This window comes from Saimiri boliviensis (assembly GCF_048565385.1).
Source record: "Saimiri boliviensis isolate mSaiBol1 chromosome 19 unlocalized genomic scaffold, mSaiBol1.pri SUPER_19_unloc_4, whole genome shotgun sequence".
Classification (NCBI taxonomy): domain Eukaryota; kingdom Metazoa; phylum Chordata; class Mammalia; order Primates; family Cebidae; genus Saimiri; species Saimiri boliviensis.
The window spans coordinates 874,874-888,085 of NW_027412505.1; the positions used below are offsets into that span (position 1 = coordinate 874,874).

Sequence of the window (13,212 nt, forward strand, 5' to 3'; positions counted from 1 at the left end):
ATGAAGCCAACAAACACATAATGAAAAGCTCATCATCAGTTGTCATTTCAGAAAAACAATTATTGGAAAAGTCAGAAAACAACAGATGCTGGAGAGGATGTAGAGATATGGGAAATCTTTTCCACTGTTGGTGGGAGTGTAAATTAGTTCAACCATTGTGGAAGACAGTGTGGTGATTCCTCAACGATCTAGAAATAGAAATGCCATTGGACCCAGCAATCCCACTACTGGGTATATGCTCAAAGGATTATAAATCATTCTACAACAAAGACATATGCACACATATTTTCACTGCAGCATTGTTCACAAGAGCAAAAACTTGGAACCAACCCAAATGCCCATCAATAATAAACTGGATAAAGAAAGTGTCACACATATACACCAACAGCCATGAAAAAGAATGAGTTCATGTCCTTCTCAGGGACATGGATGAAGCTAGAAACCATCATTCTCAGCAAACTGACACAAGAACAGAAAACCAAACATCACATATTCTCACTCATAAGTGGGAGTTGAACAATGAGAGTACATGGACACAGGAGGGGAACATCACACTCCGGAGCCTGTCGGGGTTGGGCCTAAGGGAGAAATAGCATTAGGAGAAATACCTAAGGTAGATCATGGGTTGATGGGTGCAAGAAGCCCCCACGGTATGTGTATACCTATGTAACAAACATGCATGTTCTGCACATGTACCACAGAATTTAAAGCATAATAATAAGAAGAATAAGAAATCTACTTTTAATTATAAAGCTCTTAAAGAAAATCCTTTTGAATCTCTTACTACCACATCATAGCTGGGACAAACTGCTGATATTTTCAAAGTAACAAACATCAAACCAGAAAGAACTAGATTTAGGAACCAAACTCAGGTTGCTGTAGGGAACAGGGCAGAATGTTAGGATTGAAAGGTCACCACTGCTCCTTCAGTCTGGCCTTGGCTGGCAACCTTGGCTGGCAAAAGATGGCCTAATGTGGACAGAAACTCTTAGGCTAAAAAAAAAAAAAAAAAAAGGAATTTCTGCTCACTAGAAAATACATACATGGCAGCTACAAAGTTTTAGCCAATTCAGATGACTTGCTTCCCAAAATTTGGAATATTCCCTTGGATTTGACCAAGTCAGAAAGATATGGTCATACTTGATGAAAGAAAAGTGAAATAACAACAAAATCTAAAACATAAATAAAAAAAGTTAAGCAAAATTAAAAATGCACAATAAATATGATTACTGAGTGTTATAATATTAAGGAGAAATTAAAACCAAGTGGTTGGTAATCTTAACTTTTAGTCATTAAGGAAAAATTTTAAGACAAATCTCTAATTTAGCCACTTACCTGGAAATAAGGCTCAGGCTGATGACTGTTCTCTACCATCTTAGAAGTAGGAAAAAAATCACACTCACCTTTCCTGTCAGAAGCAAGCTGAGACTCAAGAAAGGAAGTGCCTGCTCTCCACCATCATGGAAGCAGAAAAACCTGTCTTCCTCACCGGAAATGAGAAAAACTTCACAAAAGGAGCTGTAAAGCAAAATCAACCTTAGCTCTGAACCAAATTTTGGGAGATCTGGGACTCTCCAGGGGGCAGAAGCTCCCAAACCTCAGCAAATTATCTATCATATTGGTTTGAACAATAAGGATAGCCCAGGTTGGTATCAAGCAATAATAACATTTATCAAAGGTCAGGGCCACATTTGTAATGTTATCTCTCTCTCTCTCTCTCTCTCTCTCTCTCTCTCTCTCTCTCTCTCTCTCTCTCTCTCTCTTGAGGCCGAGTCTCTCTCTGTTGCCAGGCCTCAGACTGGAGTGCAGTTGCGAGATCTCAGCTCACTACAACCTCTGCCTCCTGGGTTTAAGCAATTCTCTGGCCTGAGCATCCCAGGTAGCTGGGACTACAGGCGCATGCCTCCACGCCCAGCTAATTTTTTTGTTTGTTTGTTTGTTTTGTTATTTTTAGTAGGGACGGAGTTTCACTATGTTGGCCAGGATTGTCTTGACTTCTTGACCTCAAGATCCATCCGCCTTGGCCTCCTGAAGTGCTGGGATTACAGGCTTGAGCCACCGTGCCAGGCCCATGTCCTTCTCTTTTTATCTTTATTCGTTTAGCCTGTTTTGTCAGAAACTAGGATTGCAACACCTGCTTTTTTCTGTTTCCCATTTGCTTGAAGGATTTTTCTCCATTCATTTTGAGCCTATGTGTAGGAGTTCATGTGAGATTGGTCTCTTAAAGACAGCATACTCAAATGAGTCTTGGCTCTTTATTCATCTTGCTGCCCTATGTCTTTCAGTTGGAGCATTTAGCCCAATTGGTTAGCACTGATATATATGGATTAGATCCTGACATCACGCTCCTAATTGATAATTTCACAGACTTGTGTATGTGGTTGGTTTTTTAGCATCACTGATCTGTGTAATTCAGTGCATTTTTGTAGTGGCTGGTGATGATCTTTTCTTTCCATATTAATTTCTACTTTTAGGAGCTCTTGTAAGGTAGATCATTGGATAATGAATTCCCTCAGCATTTGCTTGCCTGAAAATGATCTTATTTCTCCTTCACTTATGACAGTTTTGCTGGCCTTGAAATTCTGGGTTGAAATTTTTTCTTTAAAAGTTGAATATCTCTTCTGGCTTGTAGGGTTTCAGCTGAGCAGTCCACTGTTAGTCTGAAGGGATTCCTTTTGTAGGTGACCTTGTCTTTCTCCCTAGCTGCCTTTGACAACTTTTATTTCATTTTGAGCTCGGAGAACCTGATGATTATGTGTCTTAGGGGTGTTCTTCCCGTGGCATATCTGAGGTTCTCCAGATTTCCTGAATTTGAATGTTGTTCTGTCATGCTAGGTTTGGGAAATTCTCATGAATGATATTCTGAGATATGTTTTCCAATTTGGTTCCATTTTTGTCATCTCTTTCAGGTACATTAATAAGGCATACATTTTGCCTTTTTACATAATCCTTTATTTCTCAAATATTTTGTTCATTTCTTTTCATTCTTTTCCCACATTCTTGCCTCTTTTCTTTCAGAAAGCCAGTTTTCAAGCTCTGAGACTCTTACCTTTGCTTGGTCTATTCTACTAGGTGGTCTTGCACATGAGATGGTGCTGGTCTGACCTCAGCACTCCTTAGTCTGCTTGCCTCTCCCAGGACCCCAGCCTGGCTACACCTGCTTACAGGGCACCCTTGGGTGCCCACACACATTACAAGAATTTTTATAATGCAATCACACACAATTACCATGTGGCTGCATTATAAAAATTCATGTAGTGTGCTTTTCAGCTCTATCACATCAGTTTATTCTTTTTTAAAAAATTGTACTTCAGGTTATAGGTATATGCAGATCATGCAGAATTGTTGCATAGGTACACTCACGGCAACGTGGTATCCTGCCTCCATCCCGTCACCTACATCTGGCATTTCTCTTCATGTAATCCTTCCCTGACCTCCCCACCCCTTGGTGTCCCCCTGTTGGCCACCCCCAAAAAGACCCCAGTGTGTGATGCTCCCCTCCCTGTGTCCATATATTCTCATTATTCATCACCCGCCTATGAGTGAGAACATGCAGTGTTTGATTTTCTGTTCTTCTGTCAGTTTGCTAAGGATGATGGTTTCCAGTTTCATCCATGTCCCTACAAAAGACACAAACTCATCGTTTTTTGTGGCTGCATAGTATTCCATGGTGTATGTATGTCACATTTTCCTTTTCCAGTCTATTGTCGCTGGACATTTGGGTTGTTTTCAGGTCTTTGCCATTGTAAACAGTGCCACTGTGAACATACGTGTGCATATGTCTTTATAATAGAATGATTTATAATCCTTTGGGTATATACGCAGTAATGGGATTGCTGGGTCAAATGGAATTACTATGTCCAGGCCCTTGAGCAAGTGTTACACTGCCTTCCACAATGGTTCAACTAGTTTACACTCCTAGCAACAGTGTAAAAGTGTTCCTATTCCTCCGCATGCTCTCTGGTATCTGTTGTCTCCAGATTTTTTAATGGTCACCATTCTAACTGGCATGAGGTGATATCTCAATGTGGTTTTGATTTCTCTAATAACCAGTGATGATGAGTATTTTTTCATATGTTTCTTGGCCTCATATATATCTTCTTTTCAAAAGTGTCTGTTCATATCATTTCCCTAATTTGAATAGGTTTGCTTGCTTTTTTTCTTGCAAATCTGTTTTACTTCTTTGTAGATTCTGGATATCAGCCATTGGTCAGATGGGTAGATTGCAAAAATTGTTTCCCATCCTGTTGGTTGGCGGTTCACTCTAATGATTGTTTCTTTTGCTGTACAGAAGCTCTGGAGTTTAATAAGGTCCCATTTGTCTATTTTCGTTTTTGTTGCCAATACTTTCGGTGTTTTAGTCATGAAGTACTTGCCTATACGTATGTCCTGAATGGCTTTGCCTGGGTTTTTTCTCTAGATTTTTTATGGCATTAGGTCTTATGTCTAGGTCTTTAATCCATCTGGAGGTAATTCTACTGTAAGGTGTCAGGAAGAGGTCCAGTCTCTGCTTTCTTCACACTGGTAGCCAGTTTTCCCAACGCCAATTATTTAACAGGAAATCCTTTCCCCATTGCTTGTGTTTGTCAGGTTTGTCAAAGATGAGATGGTTGTAGATGTGTGGCATTGCCACCAGGACCTCTGTTCTGTTCCATTGGTCTATGTCTCTGTTTTGGTACCAGTACCATGCTGTTTTGATTACTGTAGCCTTGTAGCATAGTTTGAAATCAGGTAGCATGATTCCTCTTGCTATGTTCTTTTTGCTTAGCATTGTCTTGGCTATGCAGAGTCTCTTTTGCTTCCATATGAAGTTTAAGGTGGGTTTTTCCAGTTCTGTGAATAAGTTCATTGGTAGCTTGATGGGGACAGCAGTGAATATATAAATTACTTTGGGCAGTATGGCCATTTTCACAATATTGATTCTTCCTAAAAATATGAAATGCTTCATGAATTTGCATGTCATCCTTAAGCAGGAGCCATGCTAATCTTGCCTGTATCATTCCCATTTTAATATATGTGCTGCCATAGCAAGCACTGGTAAGGTTCTTTATACCAGCTCTATTGCCTGTTAGCTCCTGCGATGTTTCACAATGACTTTTGGCTTCCTTGCATTGGATGATGACATACTTCTTTCATTCAGTGAACTTTGTTTCTGCCCACATTCTGAATTCTACTTGTATCATTAAAGACATGTCAGCCTCTGATCAGTTCTGAAAACTTGAACAGGCTGAACAGTTGATGTAATCATCTGGAGGAAAGAAGGCATGCTGACTTTTTGAGTTTCAGTGTTCTTGCACTGATTCTTCCTCATCTCTATGATCTTATTCACCTTCAACCTTAGAGATTGCTGACCTTTGCACAGGATATTTTTCTTTTATGATATTTGATGATCTTTTTGGTTTGATTGTGGTGTAAGGCAGATGCAGTCAGCTGGCTTTGGTTTTGGAGGATTTTAGGGGGCCAATATTCATCTCCCAATTCCTAGACTGTGTTCTTTAACTCTGGGAAATTTATATTGGGTTTCAACTTTGTTCTCTGGCTCCTCAAAGTTTGGATTCTACTGCACTGAAGGCTGCAAAGTGTGGCAGCTGTGGCAGAGTGCTAGCAGATGCAGAAGTGCCTGCCTCCCTGTTGGCATTCACCCAATGGTGGAAGTGGTGGAGGCAAGACCACTTTGTGGGAGCCAGGGGACCCCTGCTGTGTGTGCTGTTGCACTGGAGGTGCAGGCTGGGGTGCTGGCCTGTGCAGGTTTGGGTGCCTTCTCTGTGACCCCCTAAGCAGCAGCAGTCACTCAACGCATATTAGGGTCTCTTTTTTGTGCACAACATTAGCACAAGGGCAAGTTGTTGGCAGAGTTGCTTCTATTGGTTCTGTGCCTACCATCGCTATCTCTTCAATGGGAGTTCAGGTGGGTTGAAGTGTGTGCTACAGTCCCATGTGCTGGTAGGGCAAGTACAGCAAAATCCACTCATGTAAACACACAGCAGCAAAGCGATGTAGGAAGTTTGTGTATAAAGAGCTGTAGTATGGAAAGGCAATGTAGAGGTTGGTGCATGCCTGAAGGGTCCACGTTGCTGCATCTCTTCACTGCTCAGGCATGGTCCACTGGCACAGAAACAAAGGTGTGGGCAGCTGAGAGTGCCCTGTAGGCAGGTGTGGCCAGGCTGGGGCCCTGGGAGAGGCAAGCAGACTAAGGAGTGCTGAGGTCAGACCAGCTTCATCTCATGTGCTAGAATGCCCAGCAGAGATCAGGTCTCAGAGAACTCTCTGAAAAGTGAGGCCCCAGCACAGCACAGCTGCTCTACAAAAACGTGGCCAGACTTCTTTTTTAAGCAAGTCTCCTTTTATTAAGAGGGAAACTCGCACACCTTATCTCTGCTGGGCAATCTTCACATGAGATGTGGCTGATCTGACCTCCACACTCCTAAAGTGCTAGGATAAAGTGTCTCATAAGACCAAGTAGAGCCTAGAGAGATAGCTGTGCCTGCCCTCTGAGCTTCACATCAGCTGGCTTCCTGCTCCATCACTTTGCTTGTCTCCTGGGGGCTCTACCCCAGAGAGATGTGAGTTAGCCATCACTTAGTGTAATTAGCCCAGGATGGAGGGTCTGTGCTGTGGGCCCAAGCCAGGGTTCCCTGTCTGGTGATAAGCCATGGGGGGTATGTGGTATCCACAAGAGATGGACTGCCTTGTTCCTTGGGTCAACTGCAGCTTGTTAGAGTTATCAATATGGCACTTATGGTTTTTGCTTTCTTGATATTCTGAAGGTAACAAGGGCAGATCCACTGCAGAGGCAGTGGCAGAGAGGATTTCAGTCGATCTGTGAAGCTCTGTCCAAGGAATTGCCAAGTTGCTACTGGCTTGATGGCTTCAGTGGGGCCTGGATAAAGATCCAAGCTGGGAGGACCTGCTCATCGAGGAGATATGGAAACCAGCACCCATGTAACGGTTCAGCCACTTTCCTATAAGGCTGCTGTGGTATACTGGGGGTCCACTCCAGTACCTAATTGCCTCATATCTTCCAGTGCCTCAAGGTATCACTAGCGAAGCCTGCAAAAAGGCAGAGATAATAGCCTGCCTCTTCCTCTGGGACCTCTGTACAACTGAGGTACAATCCTGTTGCCAATCTGGACACAACTATGGGAGGTGGCTGGAGACAAGTTCAGAAGTCTTGTCTAGTCAGGAGGAACAAGAACAGAGACTTGCTTTAAAAAAAGTCTGGCCATGTTTCTGTAGAGCAGCTGTGCTGTGCTGGGGGTTCACTTCAGCCCCTGGTTGCCTCAGACACTCTGAAGTCCCAAGGTTGAAATGGCTGAGTCGCCTAAACAGCAAAGATGACAGTCTGGTCTTCCCCTTGGAAGCTCTGACTCAGGGAGGCCTGAATCATCTGTCAGCCAGAGAACAGCAGTGAAGGCAGCCAGAAACCCTGTTGAATGGCTTTACCCAGTGATTAGAAATGTGTTTGGGGACTGACTTAAACAAGGGTCTGGCCATGTTTTTGCCAGGTGGCTCTGCTGTGCTGAGCTACCACTTACACCCCTGGTCAGCTTGGGTTCTACAAAGCCCTCAGGCCAGAACCTAGTCATCCAAACAGCAAAGTTGGTGGCCCGCCCCTCTCTGTGGGAGCTCTGTCTAAGGAATGTTTCAAATCTCCATTGACCAGAGAACACCTGTGAGGGTAGCAGTAAGCCCCAGGTGGGAGGTCCTGTTCAGTAAGAAGGAACAGGATCAGGAGCCTGCTTTCAGAAGCAGTCTGGCCATGATTTGGTAAAGCAGCTGTGCTGTGCTGTGGGAACTCTTCTGCCCCTGGTGGGTTTGTACTCTCCAATGCCCTTAGCTGGAATAATTAAGTTCCTCCAACAGGAAAGATGACAGCCTGCCCTGTCTTTTCTCTCACAGTTTATCTTGTGTGATGGAGCTGAAATTTTAGGCTGTTAATTTTTACAATAAGCATTACAGTTGTTCAGAAAGAATCTTGCTGTTCTCTTTCAGTTTAGATGTATGAGAATTCATTGTCTCCTGTAAATAAACCTGTTCAGGTTTTGTTCTCTGAAAAGAAGTCTTTTTCTGCTATCTGGCTTTGGTCACATTCATGTAGACCAGTAGCCAGTCTAAAATGACATGATTGAATTTCCATTTCCAGTGTTTCCTAGTTGTGTCTTACATTCTCCAATTCAGAACTGACCATTTTATTCTTCGCTGTCAAAATGCTAAGCTGTTCACTGTCCTTAAAATACCATCTTTGTTCATTCTTCTTTATCCAATTTTATAGGTTTTAGAATATTAGCATTTTTTCCTTTCACACTTTCAATGTCCTCCAAAAATTTATTTGCCCTTAGTGGGTTCTCCTGTTTTATTGTGTCTAGTTCCAGTCTAAGCATGGCAATTTTCCCCCACAACATGCTAATTTCATGCAAGAGATCTTTTTTTTTTTCTTATGGCTAAGAGAACTCTAAGTCAACAAAAGAACACTTTAGTTAGCATACAATAGAATAACATATCATAATTTCCTCTGAATTTAAACCATAACATGTTTATTTGTATAATGAAAGAATTCCCATGGTTAATATGTAACTGAAAAAAAGTTGGACAAAACTTCAAACCAGTGTAAATTCAAGAAAGTTTCAATATTGATTTAAATACCATGAAAAATAAATCACTAGAGGATTTTAAAGAATTTCGGAGTTGGAAAAGCCTTTCTCTGAATTACAAAATAGCCATAGGCATAAAATATAAGATTAATACGCTTGACTACGTTTTAAAAATTGGATTTACACTCTAATATCTATTCTATAAACCACACCATTGTAAGAACCTTAGGTATGCATACATTTGGAAAGAAGCAATTCCTCAAAGTTTTTAAGTCTCTTTTTCTGAAGAAAGCTTTATCAATATATGACTTTTCTAATACTGTTATAGTCAGTTATAAGAATTACATTTATTCATAACTGTTAAATCTAAGTATTGTATCCTTCTATATTTACACATCTGCATCTAAGCATTGTGCTTCTACATACAACTCTGAACTCATTTACGATCAGGATTCTTAGAGAAATAAGAAAATCTATGTGGCTGGGTACTGTGGCTCACACATGTAATCCCAGCACAGTGTAATGTTCAGTGTTGTATGGAGCACTAAACTTCTACATGTGGCCGTGTGCAGTGGCTCACACCTATAATCCCAGCTCCTGAAGCAGGTGGATTACGAGGAAAGAAGTTCAAGACAAGTGTGGCCAACATAGGGAAACCTCATCTCTACTAAAAATTAAAAAATTAGCCAAGTATAGTGCTGTGCACCTGTAATCCCAGCTACTCAAAAGGTTTAGGTAGGAGAAACACGTGAACCAGGAGGTCGAGGTTGCCACCGATTCAACTGAAAGGGAGGGGGCTGAGACAGGAAACTAGACGATCTGGCTTGATGGGTACCACCCCCACAAGACAAGAAATCTGAAACACTCTGTATTAGGAGTTTCACCATAAGTGCAGCTTGACCCAGGATGGTCCAGCTCAGTGGGGGGAAGGGCGTCCCCCACTACTAAGGCAGTCTGCCACTACCAATGCAGTTCATGCAGTAGATGGGCAGAGCCTGTGGCAGCTCAGCATTACCTCTGCTAACAGACTGTGACTAGACTACTCTGTGCTGGACCGGGCATCTATGAAAAAATGCAGCAGCATGACAGGAACTTATAAATAAAGCTGACCTTTCTAGGACAGAGCACCTGGGAAAACAGGAGGTTATGAGTTCAGCTGCAGTAGACTTAAATGTATCAGCCCAGCACCTCTGCAAAAAACAACAGAACTCCCAGCACAGCACGTAAGCTCTTATAAGGGACAGACTGTCTCCTCAAGCAACTCTCTGAGCCCCATATATACCCAAAAAGACACCTCATAAAGGAAAGCTCAGGCCAACATCTGGTGGGTACCCTTCTGGGATGAGGACAGTAGAGGGAGAAACCAGCAGCAACCCTGGCTGTTCTGCAGCCCCTGCAGGCGATCCCGAGGTGAGTGAGATCTGGAGTGGATCCCCAGTGGTTCTGCAGCAGAGGGGCCTGACTGTTAGAAGGAAAACTAAGAAGCAGAAATAAATAGCTTCAACATCAACAAAAAGGATGTCCACTTAGAGACCCCACCTGAAAGTCACCAACTACAAAGACCACAGGTAGATAAAGCCACTAAGAGGGGAAGAAACCAGCATAAAAAAGAAGAAAACACTAAAAACCAGAAGGCCTCTCCTCCTCCAAGGGATTATAACTCCTCACCAGCTAGGGATCAAAGATAGGTGGAGAATGAATCTGATGAACTGACAGGAACAGGTTTCAGAAAGTGGGTAAAAACAAACTTCTCAGAGCTAAAAGAACATGTGCTGACCCAATGCAAAAAAATTAAGAACTTAGATGAAAGGTTAGATGAGATGCTGACTAGAATAAACAGCTTAGAGAAGAATAGAAATGACTTGATGGAGCTGAAAAACAGCACAACAACTTCATGAAGCATCAAGTCTTAATAGCTGAATGGACCAAGCAGAAGAAAGAATATAAGAGATTGAAGATCAACGCAATGAAATAAAATGAGAAGGCAAGAATAGGGTGAAAAGAAATGAACAAAGCCTCCAAGAAATATGGAATTCTGTGAAAAGACGTAATCTACGTTTGATAAGCATACGTGAATGTGACAGAGAGAATGAATGCAAGTTGGAAAACACTCTTCAGGATATTATCCAGGAGAACTTCCCCAACCTAGTGAGGCAGGCCACCATTGAAGTCCAGAAAGTACAGAGAACACCACAAAGATATACCTAAAGAAGAGCAACCTCAAGGCACATAATCATCAGATTCACCAGTGTTAAAATGAAGGAAAAAATGCTAAGGGCAACAAGAGACAAAGGGAAGCCCACCAGACTCACAGCAGATCTCTCCACACAAACTCTACAAGTGAGAAGAGAGTGGGGGCCAATAGTCAGCATCCTTAGAGAAAAGAACTGTCAACCTAGAATATGATATCCAGCCAAATTAAGCTTCACATTCGAAGGAGAAAGAAAATCCTTTATGAACAAGCAACTACTGAGAGATTTTCTCACCACCAGGCCTGCCTTACAAGAGCTCCTGTAAGAAGCACTAATCAAGGAAAGGAACAATCAGTAACAGCCACTCCAAAAATGTACCAAATGGTAAAGACCATCGACACAATGAAGAAAATTTGTCAACTAAAGGACAAAACAGGCAGCTAGCATCAAAATGGCAGTATCAAATTCACACATAACAGTATTAAACTTAAATGTAAATGGACTAAATGCCCCTATCAAAAACACAGACTGCCAAATTGGATAAAAAGTCAAAAGCGGCCCTGTGTGGTGGCTCAAGCCTGCAATCCCAGCACTTTGGGATGCCAAGGTGGGTGGATCACGAGGTCAAGAGATCGAGACCATCCTGGTCAACATGGTGAAACCCCGTCTCTGCTAAAAATACAAACAATTAGCTGGGCATGGTGGCGCGCGCCTGTAATCCCAGCTACTCAGGAGGCTAAGGCAGGAGAATTGCCTGAACTCAGGAGGTGGAGGTTGCGGTGAGCCGAGATCGCGCCATTGCACTCCAGCCTGGGTAACAAGAGTAAGACTCCATCTCAAAAAAAAAAAAAAAAAAAAAAATCAAAACCCATCTGTGTGTTGTATTTGGGAAGCCCATCTCATGTGCAAGGACATGTGTAGGCTAAAAATGAAGGGATGCAGGAAGACATATCAAGTAAATGGAGAGGAAAAAAAAAAAAAAAAAGCAGGAGCTGCAATCCTAGTCTCTGATAAAATGGACTTTAAACCAACAAAGATCAAAAGACACAAAGAAGGGCATTACATAATGGTAAAAGGATCAATGCAACAAGAAGACCTAATGATCCTAAACATATACACACACAATACAGGAACACCCGGGTAGCACCCAGGTAAATAAAGCAAGTTCTTAATGACCTACAAAGAGACTTAGACTCCCACACAGTAATAGTGGGAGACTTTAACACTCCATTGTTAATATCAGACATATCAACGAGACAGAAAATTAACAAGGATGTCCAGGACTTGAACTCAGATCTGGACCAAGCAGACCTAATGGACATCTACAGAAATATCCACCCCAAATCCACAGAATATACGTTCTGCTCAGAAGCTGGTTTTTTGAAAGGATCAACAAAATAGACTCCTAGCAGAGTTAATTAAATAGAAAAGGGAAAAGAATCATATAGATGCAATAAAAACTGACAAAGGGGATATCACCACTAATTCTACAGAAATTCAAACTACAATCAGAGATTACTACAAATACTTCTATGCACATAAACCAGTAAACCTGGAAAAAAAGGATAAATTCCTGGACACTTACACCTCCCAAGCCTAAACCAGGAACAAGTTGAAACCTTGAACAGACCAATAACAAGGGCTGAAGTTGAGGCAGCAATTAATAGCCTACCAACCAAAAACAGTACAGGCCCAGAGGTGTTCACAGCTGAATTCTACCAGACATACAAAGAGGAGCTAGGACCATTCATTCTGAAACTAACCCAAACAATATACAAAGAAGGAATCCTTCCTCAATCATTTTATGAGACCATCATCATCCTGATACAAAAACCCGGCAGAGACTCAAAACAAAACAAAAAAAATGGTCAGGCCAATCTCCATGATGAACACAGATGCTAAAATCTTCAATAACATACTGTCAAACGGATTGCAGCAGCACATCAAAAAGCTTCTCCATCATGATCAAGTAGGCTTCACTCTGGGGCTGCAAGGCTGGTTCAACATATGCAAGTCTATAAATGTAAACCACCACATAAACAGAACCAAAGACAAAAACCACATAATTTTCTCAATAGATGCAGAGAAGGCCTTTGACAAAATTCAACAGCTCTTCATGTTTAAAACAAAACAAAACAAAACTCTCAATAAACTAGGTATTGATAGAATGTATCACAAAATGATAAAAGCTATATATGACAAACCTACAGCCAATATCATACTGAATGGGCAAAAGCTGGAAGAATTCCCTTTGAAATCAGGCACTAGACAAGGATGCCCTCTCTTACCACTCTTATTCAGCATAGTATTGGAAGTTCTAGTCAAAGCAATCAACCAAGAAAAAGAAATGAAGTGTAATCAATTAGGAAAGAAAGAAGTCAAACTGTCTCTATTTGTAGATGACATGATTGTATATCTAAAAGTCCCCA

General features: G+C 41.7%; 1 non-coding gene across 1 annotated transcript; it reads right to left on the reverse strand.

Moving 5' to 3' along the window:
- Positions 1 to 4,928: 4,928 nt before the first annotated feature.
- LOC141583370 (U6 spliceosomal RNA) lies at positions 4,929 to 5,035 on the reverse strand. The gene has a single exon (XR_012516026.1). It is a non-coding gene; the product is annotated as a U6 spliceosomal RNA (small nuclear RNA).
- Positions 5,036 to 13,212: the final 8,177 nt, after the last annotated feature.